This window comes from Cornus florida, unplaced genomic scaffold, assembly GCF_030987335.1.
Source record: "Cornus florida cultivar Cherokee Brave unplaced genomic scaffold, ASM3098733v1 CherokeeBrave_3.0.0_Hap2_Chr07, whole genome shotgun sequence".
NCBI classification, from domain to species: domain Eukaryota; kingdom Viridiplantae; phylum Streptophyta; class Magnoliopsida; order Cornales; family Cornaceae; genus Cornus; species Cornus florida.
Genome location: NW_026775577.1, coordinates 52,173,306 through 52,189,119, shown reverse-complemented (window position 1 = coordinate 52,189,119; position 15,814 = coordinate 52,173,306). Strand labels below are relative to the sequence as shown.

At 36.9% G+C, this 15,814-nt stretch overlaps 1 protein-coding gene and 1 pseudogene across 1 annotated transcript in view; both read left to right on the top strand.

Annotated features, from left to right (window-relative positions):
• Nucleotides 1–15,814, top strand: part of LOC132267672 (uncharacterized) — a 36,437-nt gene that overhangs the window by 20,312 nt on the left and 311 nt on the right. The gene's annotated exons all lie outside the window — the stretch shown is intronic.
• On the top strand, nt 9,832–9,930 carry LOC132267815 (small nucleolar RNA R71; annotated as a pseudogene).

The window sequence follows — 15,814 nt, the reverse complement described above, 5'->3', positions numbered from 1 at the left end:
TATTGTGGAGTCCCTCGAACAGTTTTCTGATGTCGAATACCATGCTTGATCAAAAACTTCTTATAACTGATGTACTCCCCACCTCGATCAGATCGTATGGTTTTGATCTTGTAGCCACTTTCATTTTCGACAAAGGCTTTGAATGCTTTAAATCTTTCAAATGCTTTACCCTTTTCTTTCAGCAAATAAATCCATGTTTTCCTGCTATAATCAGCTATAAATGTCAGAAAGTAACGATTACCTCCCATTGACATAGTTCGCATTGGTCCACATAAATCTGTATATACCAACTCAAGTGGCTTTGAAGCTCTCCATGCCTTTCCAATGGGAAAAGGCTCTCGATGATGCTTTCCCAAAATGCAGGCATCACAAACTCTTTCTTCTCTATTGATTCTTAGCAAACCTTTCACCATGTTCTTTTGACACATGTAAGATAATGAGTTGAAACAAGATAATGAGTTGAAACTTGCATGCCCATATCTGTGATGCTATAGCCATGATTCTTGACGGTGGCAATTCCTATGCGCTAAAATAATGTAGTGAATGTACGGTTCAAGAAAAGCCTTTTGGGTCAAGTTTAAATTTATAAAAACCACTACTACCACTACTACCACTACTACTAACGTAGCAAGGGTAAATAGGGATCGTCCTAAGGGATTAGAGGGGCACTAGTAATGGAAACAATGCTTAGGGTTAGTAAGTCGAGTGATCAAAGGTAAATTGTTTGGTTGATTAAACTACAATTAAGATTAAACAAGCTTAATATAAAACAAGTAATTAAATGATAGAGAAAACAAGAGAGAGAGAGGTCTTGGGACTTAGAGATCACCACTAAGCATCACCTTTCTATACACTCAATTTATAATTAATGAGGGGGAAAACATATGTTGCAACAATAGTGAGTGTGTGTGATTGTTTCAACAAGCATGGATGACCAATTAAAGATATATTGTCTAAACAACACAATGAATAGCATAATATATCAAACTAAGCCATTAATCCTTCCTTCAATCTCACAATCCGAACATATCACATGATTAGAGAAATATACTACTTGTATTCATAAGTGTGGAACATCAAACAACAAGTATGGATTGTCCTCCCATTTAACAACTAAGGTAACTATACTACATTTAAGCTAATGACATGAAAATTAAACTAATTAAACTAAGGGAGAGGCAGAATCCATCAAGGAATGAATATGAACCATCAAATAAATCACAAGAGCATTCTATTAAGCACTATATCTTGACAATCTCTAGATTTATAGCATCAACACACATAGACATGCATCAACAACACAAGAGCTAGAGATAAACACATGAACATCTATTCTAGCATACATAGACATATGGATAGAATGAAATGATCAATTGGAAGAATTAAACCACACAAATCATTGAATAAATAAGATCTATGTATACAAAAATGTCAAAACATGTATTACAACACAAATCCCCTCAAAAATACATCAATCAAGGTAAAAAAAAAAAAAAAAAGGCATGCTTAGAGCTAACTCTAGCCCCAAGAGGATGTCTAGCCACTCATGGATAGTGTCCTCCAACCCTCAAGGGCTATCTCCGTGGTAGAAGTGCTCTTCTTTTTGAGGTAGATGGAAAACTTTCTAAGAATGTGTCTCTAGCCTCCTCTTCTCTTTTCTTTCTCTCTAAGAATGATATCTAATTTTGTATCTAAAAACTCCTTTGTAAAAGTGGCTCATAATCCTTATATAGGTAGCTTAAATGTCACACCCAATGGTCTAGGCTCGTACACAAGGGCTCCTCCAATGATTGCACCATGAGACAATTTTTAATGAGCTGGAAATTGATTTAATTCGCACTTGAGAGGGTTCGATCGATCGAACATATTCTGAGATCGATCGAACTTAGTTGAGATCTATCAAACTTTGGCTAGATCGATCCTCCCATGGCGGCACCTTTTTGGATAAAGACAACTCTGAGATATTTTAGGAAAGAGACAAAAGTGGTAGGTGGGGTGGTACAACAGGATAAGATGAAATTTTTTCGATTGATCTGAGAATAGTTGGATCGATCAAACTATGTAGGATCTTTGGATAAGGACAAAAGAGCATGGATCCATCTTGGAGAGTCTAGATCAATGAACTTTCGATTGATCGAAGTATTCTTGAGATCGATCGAACATGCTGAATTTCCAGACTTTGCTTCAATCTGCTTCCACTTTGCTCCTTTCTTCCATCCAGCTTGAGTTAGCTTCTTTTAAGCTCTTATTTGGCTAAATTAACTTATTTTGGGGATAAGCACCTAAAAAGGACAATAACACGAAATTAGTCTAAAACGGAAAAGTAAGATATATAAAGGTCCTAGAATACCTAATCTTAAAAGGTTTAAATGCGCACTTTTCAGCGCTCATCACACCCCCAAAATTAAATATTTTTAGTCCCTTGCAATGAACTATAAAGTAAAGGAATGAAATGAATAGCTATACAAGTATGAACTAGAAAGCAATAAATGGATAACGCCACTTTCGTAAGGAACACGATTGCATTTAGCATATGTAACAAGCCTTTTAAACCCCTAGGTTACCCCTAGTGGACGAGTGAAGTCTCGTGAGGGTTTCCAGAAATGACACCCACAAACATTAAGCTCATTCTCACAAAAGAGGCACCAATATTGCAAACAAGCATTGGGAGAAAACTACCTCAAGTATGCAATTTTTCAACCATTTCCAAGCAATCTCCTAAAATTTCAACATCAAACAAGCAAGTATGGTCCTCCACACATCAAGAAAATAATCATGCAAATCAAAACAACACTAGAATCCTTTTTGAGTGGACCGGCATCAAGTGTGTTGCTATCTAAGCCAACTAAAGAAATGACCACATCCTTACCCTCAAACTAGCACACAAATCTAGTCCCGATCATCAAAACAAAGAGTGGACCTTTTATTAAAATTTTATTAATCTAGGTGCACTTATTCTTTTCACTTGATTTTTTTTTTTTTTTTTAACTATCCTAAGGATCAAAGATGGAAGCATGGTGCAATGTGTTAATCTACTAAGTTTTCTAGTGATCCATGAGGTCGAGCGTTAGATTAATGACTCCTAAACCAGACGGCTTTATGGCACTAGGCGTTCAAACACCTCTATGGACTTACAAGCTCAAATCAACTAGGCTACAAATCAAAACAACCTCCATCTAATCATTTCCCACTTCTCACCTTTTGGGAGAAGTCCTCACTTTTTTTTATTACTTTTTTTTTTTTTTTTTTTTTGAGTTCAATTATTAACCTAGAGTTTAGGCTCTCTACCTTTCGGCGCGAGAAATTCAATGCTTGATGAGGCTAGAATCCCGGCTACTCAATGAAAAGGGTTTATTATCGACCTTTATCAAAATGAAAGCTTTCAATACACTATTAGCCCAATTGGAATATAACCAATTCAATAATTAACAAAACATGTACCCTACAAATGAATGCTAGTGTGCACCTATGCTAGTGTAGAATTCTAGAGTGAATCTCAAAACAATCACAAAATCAAGATGATGTGGATCACAAGTGCAAACAAGATAATAATCTTTCAAAAAAAAATTACTCCTAAATGGCATTCACAAGGCATACAAGGAGTATTGCACTCTCAAGTCAAGCAATTTTTAAATTTTAAGCAATATAATCCTCAAAAAATCAAAATCATAGCTAGTTATGAACCAATTATAGAAAATCTCTCAAATACATAAGTCATGCTTAAAATTTTGAATTGAAAGCAAATACTGCATTTAACACCATTACCGCCAAACTTAAATGGCACAATGTCCTTCATGTGCAAAGAGAACAAAGGAAAGAGTATACCAGTGTAGCTATGGTGAAGAATGGCCAGGACACAAGTATCCAAAGTGGGTGGTATAACCCCCCCAAACTTGGGATTAATTGTGGTCCTGAAAAGATGGCACTTGGATAAAACTCATTAGATAACAAAAGGGATAATAATAGTGCGCAGTGGACATGCAAGTATAAATAGGATAGTTAAATGAAATAATGAGAGAGGAATAAGGATGGTCTTGAAAATTTGGGCAGCACTCTCTCTCACTGAAGTCACTGTGATGCACCTGATGGAGTCAAACACAGATAGATATATTAATACAAAGATATAACATCCAAAATATAACATGTAAAGAAAAATAAAAATAATGTACATCACAATGTCTGGGCCAACAAACTGGTCGTAAAAATAATATAACAGTAGTAATGTATTACAGATATATGAAATGAAGGTATAGAGATAGAGAGATCAGGAATATCATGCTGAGGAGGTAGGATGGGCAGAGCACTTTCACAGATATCTCGGGATATGTCTCGCAGTGCAACCATGACATCCGTACAAAGAGATGAAATGTCAGCTCGGATAGAGACAGTGTTTGCACGGATAGAGACTACGGCATCCTCCAAAGCCTGGATGCGCTCTCCAAAGCCGGGTGTCTGTGCTGGAGCCTCAAGTACCACTAGATCAAGAGAATGATATATGTGCATCCTGAGCCTACTCTTGGGAATGTAATGGTGACCCTGTCGGAGAGTGATGTTGTAGATCCTCTGCAGGATACTGCTCCAAGTTTATGTCTAGATGTATGGCAGCTGGATTGACTGCTGGGTCGTCCGCTACTGCTGCGTCTACCTCTGCTGCTGCTGCTGCCATCTCCTCCTCTTCAGCTGCTATCACAGCATCCTCTAGTAGACTCTTGATAAGAGTATTGTAGCTCTTATTCCAATCCTTCTTGCCAAAGTGGCAAGCTACTATCTCTGGGCGCTCATCTGAGTGGAATGGATAGCGCTGATCTCGCAAGATCTGAGTAATAAGGTGGCCAAAGGGAAGGAACTTAGCCCGCTTGGGCTTGACCTTGCTGATGTAATCCGTGTATAGCTTCATCATGACACTCCAATATAAGGCCGGCATAAATACCCAGTAGCCTATATAAAATGCATATAGAGCAGTCAAATAGTCGCCTCGCCTCTGAATCTTGTAGCCGGCAATAAACATGTTTCAGTACAAGACCGAATCGAAGAACCATAGATCATTGGGCAAATAGTTTCAAGTAGCAAATGTCTCGCCCTCATTGTAATGGCCTGTAAGTGCCACAGCCATGTCTGCATAAGAAGGCCTCCTCTCCAGAATGGGATAATCGAGCTCAAGATCAAGAGGGCAGACATGCGGGCATCTGGAAGATCGGGCCAGCGTTTCCACTGTGATACTGATAGGATGGCCATCGACAATAGTGCGCAGCTCCACCAGATTACTCGGGGTAGGCTGGAGGTTCTGGAAGAACATCCGAACAAGCCTAAGGTAAAGTGGGTATGTGACAGGGGCTAGAATGGCTGAAATGCCCCTCGGTCAATGTCCTCGTAAGCTACCCGGGTCAGAATGTACCGGGAGAAGAAAGAGATATCGAAAACTGACTTATGCGCCACTGAAAGGCATGAGTATCTCGGAAGAGGTCTGTCTAAGGCCTGGCCTGGCTGTGCATGAGGTGGAGATGGAGAAGGCGATGATGTATGCTCAGCCTCATCATGGGATGATGAAGATGTAGAGGCTGAAACCTGTAGTCTAGAGTCGGCTGATGGGGACTGAGCTGGATCTGCCTTGAGATAATCCTCTAACTGCTCAGGCTACTCAGACTCAACAAGCTGTTCTGGATCCTGGACATGGGAGGGCTCTGCCTGATGCTCTGGCTGCTCCTGAACATGAGAGGGCTCGCCTGGCCCCTCTATCTGGTGCCTAACTCACCACTCATATTGTCGTTTGGCGACAGTCTTAACTCGGGTCATGACCTGCAAAAGAGCGAAACACTTGCAAAATCAGTATTAGATAATAAAGATTTGAGGCACAGTATATAGAAACATATATGTCAAATAAGATAAACAACTCAGAATAAGAATCATGAATCTACACAAGTGATGATAGAGCTAAATAAACAGTGACTTTAAGTGAAGCATGCTAAACAATATAAGTATGGAATGCATCCAATATGGAAAACACATGCATTGGGCATGTATGAGATAGCATGAAATCATAAAAGAGAGTGTGTGAAGTGTGGAATGCAAATCTATGAAGTTCGATCGATCATAAAAATGTGAGATCGATCTGAGATAAGTTCGATCGATCTTTGTGTGATCAATCGAAGAAAACTTCGATCGATCGAACTGCTACGGGAAATTCAAAAAGTCATAGATCTGTGACGTGGATGGCACGGGGGCACCCAAACAAGCTTATGGGGCCCTCTCACATAACAACACAACAAAAATTGGTCACTTGTTTGGCCCGTGACCCCCAAAATCAATTTGGAAATGAAATATATACAAAAATCTATACATATATATATACACGTATATACACATACCCAAAGCTTCAAAAATGGAAGGAAATCAAGCATGGCATCTCAAGATCTAAGATGGAAACATCAAAATCATGTAGATTGAGGCTTGAAAATGGAAATGAAACACAAACTTACCAAATCTAACGAGAGAAGTTGTTCGAAGGAGAGAGAGATGAGATATGAGATGAGGGAGAGAGATTTGAGGCTCGAGAAGCTCGCCGGAGACACGCCAGAGATGGGAGAGGTTGGATTTGCAGCGGCGAGGGAGATGATCGAGGGTCTGAGATCGATCTTGAAATCTATCTAATGACCCTAGGGTTTTATTTTTAAAAACATTTCCTGACAAGTTCGATCGATCAAGAAAAATTTTCGATCGATTGAAGATAGATCGATCTGAAAAATGTTGAGATCGATCTCCTCTCACTAAACGACAAAATTTTTTTGAAAAATTTTTGAAAAGTTTGAATTTTTGGAAATTAAAAACTAAAGTTAAAAATATTTTGAATTTTTGGAAATAAAACAAAAGAAAATTGTTTTTGGGATTTTTTTTTTTTTTTTTTTTTGAAAATTTTAAAATGAAAATAAAATAAAACAAATATTTGAAAATAAAAGTGAAAATTAAAATAAAATGAAAATCTTTTCGGAGTTTTTTTTTTTTTTTTTGAATAAAATAAACCAAACTAAACAAAAATATTTTTGTATTTTTGAAAATTTTGAAAACTCTCTCTTCTTTTTTTTTTTCCTTTAATTTTGAATTTGAATTTAAAATGCAGTCAAAACAAAAGTCAACAAAGGGTACAGATCGATCAAGCTGAGATCGATCGAAAAGATACTTCGATCAATCGAACAGATGAAAACCTACAGACAAGCTCGAACGATGCACAGAGAGGCCTTTTTTATGGATCTAAAAAAAATTTCTAAGTGTGGAGTGAAGATTGATCTTGGAGTACTTAGATCGATCGAATGAAATTTTTGAATCATACACAGAAGGCTAATTTATGCAGAAAATATTTGCACGATGGAATAGAGAGGTGATTGGATGCAGGGAAAGGTGTTCGATCGATCGAACCTCTTTTGATATCGATCGAACAGGAACAAAATGTTTATTTTCAAAATGAAAGTGCATGCATACTCGATCAAAATCCTAGCCATATGTATGAATTCCAAAACATATCTAGAAAATGCAAGAAATGAAAGATAAAATAGAAATGAGGGAGGAATAGGGTTGTAATCCCTACGAAGTATTTACTAGTCTTTAACATCTCTAGCAAGACGTTGGGCTCTTTTAGCCCAGATCAAACATCTTGTAATGCATCCCCTCCTTGTCGGGATGATAAGTACTTTAAATTCCACCCAACAAATGGTTCCCTAAAGAACTTGTTGGATTAGGTTCAAAGGAGATTGTTAGTCCTTTGTCAATGTGATCTTTAGGCTTTCATGCCCTCTCAAAGCAAGTTTTTAAAACATCATTCTTTAGATTCAAGGTCAAAGATATAAACTTTTAAAGTTTTGGTTTCAAGCAAAGACTCTATTCTTTCACATTCATTATCTAGACATTTTTCTACAATATTTACTTCTTCATGCTTATCAAATGAATTTTGGATCGGATTAAAGATGTTCAACTTCACTTTCATATGCCCAAATGAGATTTTCGTTACCCCCGTCCTACAATTGATGTTGGCATTGGCGGTTACCAAGAAATGATGGTTAAGGATAACGGGAATCTGGCACTTGGGATTTGGAACCGATTCCGTGGCAATGACAACGAAATTGACCGGGAAGAAGAATTTATCAATTTTAATCAAGACATCCTCAATGATACCCTTAGGCTTTTTGATGGATCGGTCAGCAAGTTGTAAAACCACCGACGTCGGTTTTAAGTCTCCTAAGCCCAATTTGACATATACCTAGTATGGAAGAAGATTAACACTTGTTCTTAAGTCTAGAAGAGCCTGATTAATGACATGGTCACCAATGATGCAAGAAGTAGTAGGTGAACCGGGGTCCTTAAACTTTGGGAGAGTGTTATGTTGCAAAATTGAGCTCACTTGCTCGGTCAAGACCACTTTCCTAGGTGTTTGGCTCTTGTTCTTCCTTTTTTGGGTGTAAAGATCTTTTAAGAACTTGGCATAAACCGTAATTTGCTTAATTGCATCCAAAAGTGGAAGATTAATCTTCACTTGCCTAAACACATCTATGATTTCATTTGTCTTGGTCCTTTGTTTTTTCAAGAGAGATGGAGCATTTTAAGGCATTCGGAGATGGAGCTCTTGGCTCAAAATCTTTTTCAAAAATTTTCTTTAAAGAATCTTCAACACAAGAATTTTTAAAATCCTTTTTCAAAGCTTTGTTCAATTCATCTTTCAAATCAATTTTGAACTCACTTTTCAAATCACTTTCTACCACTTTCTCATTTGAATGATCATGCATATGCAATAAAGGAGGAATATGATAAGAAACGGGACGAGTGTCAACTTTTGGTTGCACCAATTCACTCTCTTCATTGGGAATACCTACTTGGTTGTCAATAGCCTTCCCACTTCTCAAGGTTGTCACCGCATTAACATGTTCAATTGTGTGCCCTTCTGATGAGGAATGAGTCTCCACAACACATTGTTGCTTTGGTGGTGCATTCAAAGGCATTTTCCCCTTTTCTCTAGCATTTAAGGTACTAGCTATTTACTCGACTTGGGTTTCTAGCTTAGCAATGGATTGAGAATAGGAATGAAGCAATTGAGTTTTCGCCTCTAGAGTGCTTAGAGCGGTCAAAACTTTCTCTTCAAAGGCAGGACTCCTAAAGTTTCCTTGAAAATATGATGATTGGTTAGGGAAATGAGAATTAGAAAATTGATTGCCATATGATTGAAATGATGATGATTTAAAACCTTGGGAACCTTGGCCTTGCATTGATAGCGGAACATATGTCCCTTGAAAACCACCTTAGGGAGGGTTTGAGCCTTCCCCTTGGCTTTTCCAAGAAAAGTTTGAATGGTTCCTCCAACTTAAATTGTAATGAGTGACATAGGGATTGTTCCCTTGATTAACAAATGTAGCATTGACTTGCTCATGGGGCTCACTTTGCATATGTCCATGTGGACAATTGGAAGTAGAATGCAAGACACTTGAACAAGTCATGCAAGATTCATTAGATGCACGATGATGAATATGAGTAGGGGAGGAAGATACTTGATTCGCCGAATTTTGGTTAATCAAAAATTGATCAAACCTTTGAGATAAGGATTTCATCTCGGCGGCTATGTCATTGGAATGGTCAACTTAATATAAGCCAACATTCTTCCTTCCACCTAGGTTTCTACCATTTTTAGAAGATAAGGACCTATGCATTGAATTCTCACTCATGCTTTCATACGATTGCCACACACCATTTTCATGCTTGTTAAGATAAGAACCACCCATGGATGCATCAACCATACCCTTGTGATTATCCGGTAAACTTTCAAAGAAATATTGAACTAGTTGCTACTTAGGTATGTCATGATGAGGACATTTTCTAGGCAAATCATTAAACCTTTCCCATACCTCATGAAACATTTTCCCATCCCCTTGAGAAAATTCTCTAATTGAAGTTCTCATGGCATTGGTCTTAGAAACCGAATAGTACTTTTTCAAGAACTCTTGTTGCATTTTCGCCCCAAGAGGTTATCGAAAAAGGCCTAAGATTGTTGAACCAATATTTTGCCTTATCTTTAAGGGTGAAAGGAAAAAGTTTAAGTCTTAAAACTTCTTCTGGCATATCCGTATATTTCACGGTAGAACACAGCTCAAGAAACTCATCCAAATGCTTATAAGGTTTTTCACTAGGAAGTCCATGATAATTTGGAAGCATTTGAATAGTTTGTGATTTAATTTCATAGTGATGTGCTCTAAATGGGGGCAATTGAATGCAAGTGGGTGCATTGTATTCATTAGGCACATAATGGTCTCTTAATGAAATGGGAGGATTCACAATTGGTGGTGCTAAACGGACACCTTGATTAGCTTGAACCATGGGAGGTTGTGGAGCAAATATTGGCCGAGGCATTCCCAATGGAATTTGGCCTTGTTGTTGTGGGTGAATGAATGGTCTAGGCATACCTAATGGTACTTAAACAATTTCATGATGCACATTAGGGTAGAGGATGCCTTATTGGTCTATGTGACAAAGATCCTCCACATGGTCGTCATTCAAATCCTCCATTGGTGAAATGAAGTGATGAGAACTACCTCTTTCCCTAGGGTTACGAACAACCAATTCAAGATGCAAATTAAGAGGGACAAGAATAGGATTCAATGACCTATGACCATGTATACACTAGCAAAGCAAATAACAAGCAAATAACAATCACTTTGCCCCCATAACAATTCAATCAAAAAATCTCCACATACAATGATCCTATGCCCCCATGCTTGAACAACATGTAAAGAAAAGTAAATTGCCTCTACGCGGGCTCATGATTTATCTAAGAATGCAAAAATATGCCTCCACGCGGGCCGACAATTTAACTAGAGATTGAGTTAGAAAGATCTCACAAAGGGTCCTTAAGCAACTTCAATTCATTTTCAATTTCCAAGCTTTGTAATGCTTTGCAATTTTTAGATTTTTAGCCTTTTTTATGCTTAGCTTAGCTCCTTGCTTCTCAATTCTCATTTGCTTAACCTCCTTGCTCAATTTCACCTAGCCAATAAGAACAAACACAATAAGTAACTAAAAATAAAATAAAGTAAAGACACGATCAAAAGAATATTAATCCTTAATTGTTTCTAAAACACGGCGTTGCCAATTCAATTCCCGGCAACGGCACCAAAATTTGACGGTGGCCGTTCCTATACGCCAAAATAATGTAGTGAATGTACGGTTCAAGAAAAGTCTTTTGGGTCAAATTTAAATTTATAAAAACCACTACTACCACTACTACTAATGTGGCAAGGGTGAATAGGGATCGTCCCAAGGGATTAGAGGGGCACTAGTAATGGAAACAATGCTTAGGTTTAGTAGGTCTAGTGATCAAAGGTAGGTTGTTTGGTTGATTAAACTACAATTAAGATTAAACAAGCTCAATATAAAACAAGTAATTAAAGTATAGAGAAAACAAGAAAGAGATGTCTTGGGACTTAGAGGTCACCACTAAGCATCACCTTTCTATACACTCAATTCATAATTAATGAGGGGGAAAACATATGTTGCAACAATAGTGAGTGTATGTGGTTGCTTCAACAAGCATGGATGACCAATTAAGTATATATTGTCTAAACAACACAATGAATAGCACAATATATCAAACTAAGCCATTAATCCTTCCTTTAATCTCACAATCCAAATACATCACATGATTAGAGAAATATACTACTTGCATTTATAAGTATGGAACATCAAACAACAAGCATGGAATGTCCTCCCATTTAACAATTAAGGTAACTATACTACATCTAAGCTAATGGAATGAAAATTAAACTAATTAAACTAAGGGAGAGGCACAATCCATCAAGGAATGAGTATGAACCATCAAATAAACCACAAGAGTATTCTATTAAGCACTATGTCTTGACAATCTCTAGATCTATAGCATCAACACACATAGACATGCATCAACAACACAAGAGTTAGAGATAAACACATAAACATCTATTCTAGCATACATAGACATATGAATAGAATGCAATGATCAATTGGAAGAATTAAACCACACAAATCATTGAATAAACAAGATCTATGTATATAAAAATGTCAAAACATGTATTACAACACAAATCCCCTCAAAAATACATAAATCAAGATAAAAAAAAAGGCATGCTTAGAGCTAACTCTAGCCCCAAGATGATGTCTAGCCACTCATGGATGGTGTCCTCCAATCCTCAAGGGCTATCTCCATGGTAGAAGTGCTCTTCTTCTTGAGGTAGATGGAAAACTTCCCAAGAATGTGTCTCTAGCCTCCTCTTCTCTTTTCTTTCTCTCTAAGAATGATATCTAATGTTGTATCTAAAAACTCCTTTATAAAAGTGGCTCATAATCCTTATATAGGTAGCTCAAATGTCACACCCAATGGTTTAGGCTCGTACACAAGGGCTCCTTCAATGATTGCACCATAAGACAACTTTTAATGAAAATTGATTTAATTCGCACTTGAGAGGGTTCGATCAATCGAACTTGGCTGAGATCTTTCAAACTTTGGCTGGATCGATCCTCCCATGGCAGCACCTTTTTGGATAAAGACAACTCTGAGATATTTTAGGAAAGAAACAAAAGTGGTAGGTGGGGTGGTACAACAGGATAAGATGGAATATTTTCGATCGATCTGAGAATGGTTGGATTGATCGAACTTTGTAGGATCTTTGGATAAGGACAAAAAAGCTTGGATCCATCTTGGAGAGTCTAGATCAATGAACTTTCGATCGATCGAAGTATTCTTGAGATCGATCGAACATGCTGAATTTCCACATTTTGCTTCAATTTGTTTCCACTTTGCTCCTTTCTTCCATCTAGCTTGAGTTAGCTTCTTTTAAGCTCTTATTTGGCTGAATTAATTTATTTTGGAGATAAGCACCTAAAAAGGACAATAACACTAAATTAGTCTAAAACGGGAAAGTAAGATCGATAAAGATCCTAGAATCCCTAAGCATAAAGGGTTTAAATGCGCACTTTTCAGCGCTCATCAATTCTTCATTCATCAAGGCACTAAAACTGACCATCTTCTCGTACATAAGCTTCAATGGAAACATTCTGTTTTGTGTCATTTGTACCTTTATAATCAGCCTACCATTTTTGTCTTTGACCACACAAACATCATTATTGAAATGTACATCATTTCCCTTTTGCAGAATCTGTCCAACACTCAAAAGATTATATTTAAGACCTGGAGCATAATATACATCAGTAATCTTCTGCACTCCCTTCTTGCTTTTGACAAGAATGTCGCATTTTCCTCTGACAAAATGCCTTTTATTATCACCAGTTTTGACTTCACTTTGAATAGATTCATCCAAATTTACAAAGGCATTTTTATCTCCAGTAACGTGATTGCTACAACCACTGTCAATATACCATATATTTTCTGAAACTTCTTCTTGTGTATTGCAAACCAACATGAAAACTCCTTCTTCCTTTTCTTCCTCCTTGTGTATGAATGTCGAACTATTGCTTGCTTCATTATCATTCTTTTTGAACCAGCAATCTGCTTGAAAATGCCCCAGTTTTCCACAATTGAAATATTGGAGATGATATGAGTCACCACGACCTCTACCTTATCCTTTGCTTCGACCTCGACCTCGACCTCTTTTCATTCCTCTTCCTCTTCCTCTATGAGGAGGAAAATTAGCATTTTCCTTATACTCAAAAATTCTTCCTTCATTATTTCTTCCTCTCCCTCGGCTATTTCGATCACTTTTTGTTCCTCTCCAACCTTCCCTAAAAGAAGTTTGAGCATGAAATGCTTGTTCTAGAGGCGTTGAATCAAAATTCTTTAATCGAAGCTCATGAGATTGGAGTGATCCCATCAAGCTATTTACTGACAAAGTCGACAAATCTTTCGACTCTTCAATTGCTACAACGATGTGTTTGAATTTTCTAGGCATACTTTGGAGGATTTTTTCAACAATTCTTTGATCTTGAATATCTTCTCCATTCACCTTTAATTGGTTAGTGATCGAAAGAATACGATTAAATTACTCTTCTACACTTTCAGAATCTTTCATCTTAATCGTATCGAATTCAGCTCGAAGAGCTTGCAATCTCACCACTTTAACTTTATCTTCACCCTTATAAGTGGCCTGTAACGTATCCTACGCTTGCTTTGCTGAAATGGCTGTCAAGATTCTTTCAAAAATTCCTTCATCAATTGCTTGATAAATGAAGAACAATGTTTTCCTGTCCTTCTTTCGATTCTCTTTCAACTCATTGAGTTGTGCTTGACTCAGCCCCGCTTGATTTGTCGGTTTTTTAAAACTGTTTTCAACAATTTCCCATAAATCTTGGGATCCATACAAAAACTTTCATTTGTAGACTCCACTGATTGTAATTCTTCCCACTAAACTTGGGAAGTTGGGGCTGCAACATGTTGTTAGATGCCATTTTTCTTTGCCGATCTTGTAATAAGGCTCTGATACCACTTTGTTGGAGTTGGTGGGCAAATGAACACAAATGGGATACACTCATATATATTCAACTGAATTAGTAAACACGCAATTCAAAAACACTCACTTCTATAAAGCTGAATTCTTTATCTTATATTACTCAATTGTTTGTGTGTTGAAATACACTTACATGACTCACCTATTTATACTACTCAATGGATACTTCTAATACATGAATTTAATACATTCAATGAACCATACAATGAACCAAAATATTTCATATAAACCAAAATGTTCCATGTACTAGCAATTATTATGAGATTCTTTGCACCTTCCCAAGTATCACTTGGTCTTCTAAGATAAATCTAAACAAGTCTAGATTAATCTTCCAACACATGTATGGTTGTGATGAAGTTGATGTGAAGAAATTACCATTGCATGTGATGTGCCATCCTCTATCTGACATGAATGTGACATGTTGGCTTCATCCAAGCTTGATGTGAAAGACAAAAGACATTTACTCGACTGTTAGGTACTCGAGAGCCCTTTTTTGGACTTGTCACTCCAGACTATATCTTTTAATTGAACAGTAATAGTTGCCTTACTCTCCTATTTGGTGTATGGTACACCCAACCAAGATAGCCAAGGCCGTAAGAATTGTTAATTGGTCGCGTAGGCTACTGATGTGGCTTGGAGTAAGATCTAGCCCTATTTTTTCCACCTATCGACAATCTTGAACCCCATTCTTCATAAAGTCATGTCTAGGTGGTCCAAATATCCAATTTGGGTGCAGACAAAAACACTATTTTTTATAATAGTAGAACTATTATTTGTCTCCAAATTACTTCAAGGAAATGAAGTCTAGACATGCATCAATCTACTTCTAAATTTTACTAAAGACATTTTTATAGAATTTATGAATACTAAAGATTTGCAAAATTAAATCCAACATAAAACACCAAATAAATTAAATATCTGTAAGATGGTATTTTTTGCATGAAGCCTACATCTATTTCCTTACTACAAGTTAAATTGTAAATATAGGTATACATGTTTATCAGTTAATTACTATAATGAGTCCAACAATAAGCATTGGTATACTATTCATTTTGAAAATCTTTGAAGAACCGGTACACTTATAGAGTGTATGCATTCGTATATCTTGTCTATGTTGGATGCAACATTCCTCGAATACTCATAGATGTGAGTCTAATACTTCATAAACTTGTTTATAATTTTAAAATAAATTTTATTTATTTATTTCTAGCACGTACATGATATGCCTCAAATACTTTAGTCACGTATTTGATACTCCTTAGATATTTTAAGACACATTGAATAAGTGTTGAATAGTAAAATGTAACTTTTCTAAGTATAATATTTTAGTATTTTGATGGACATCTTCT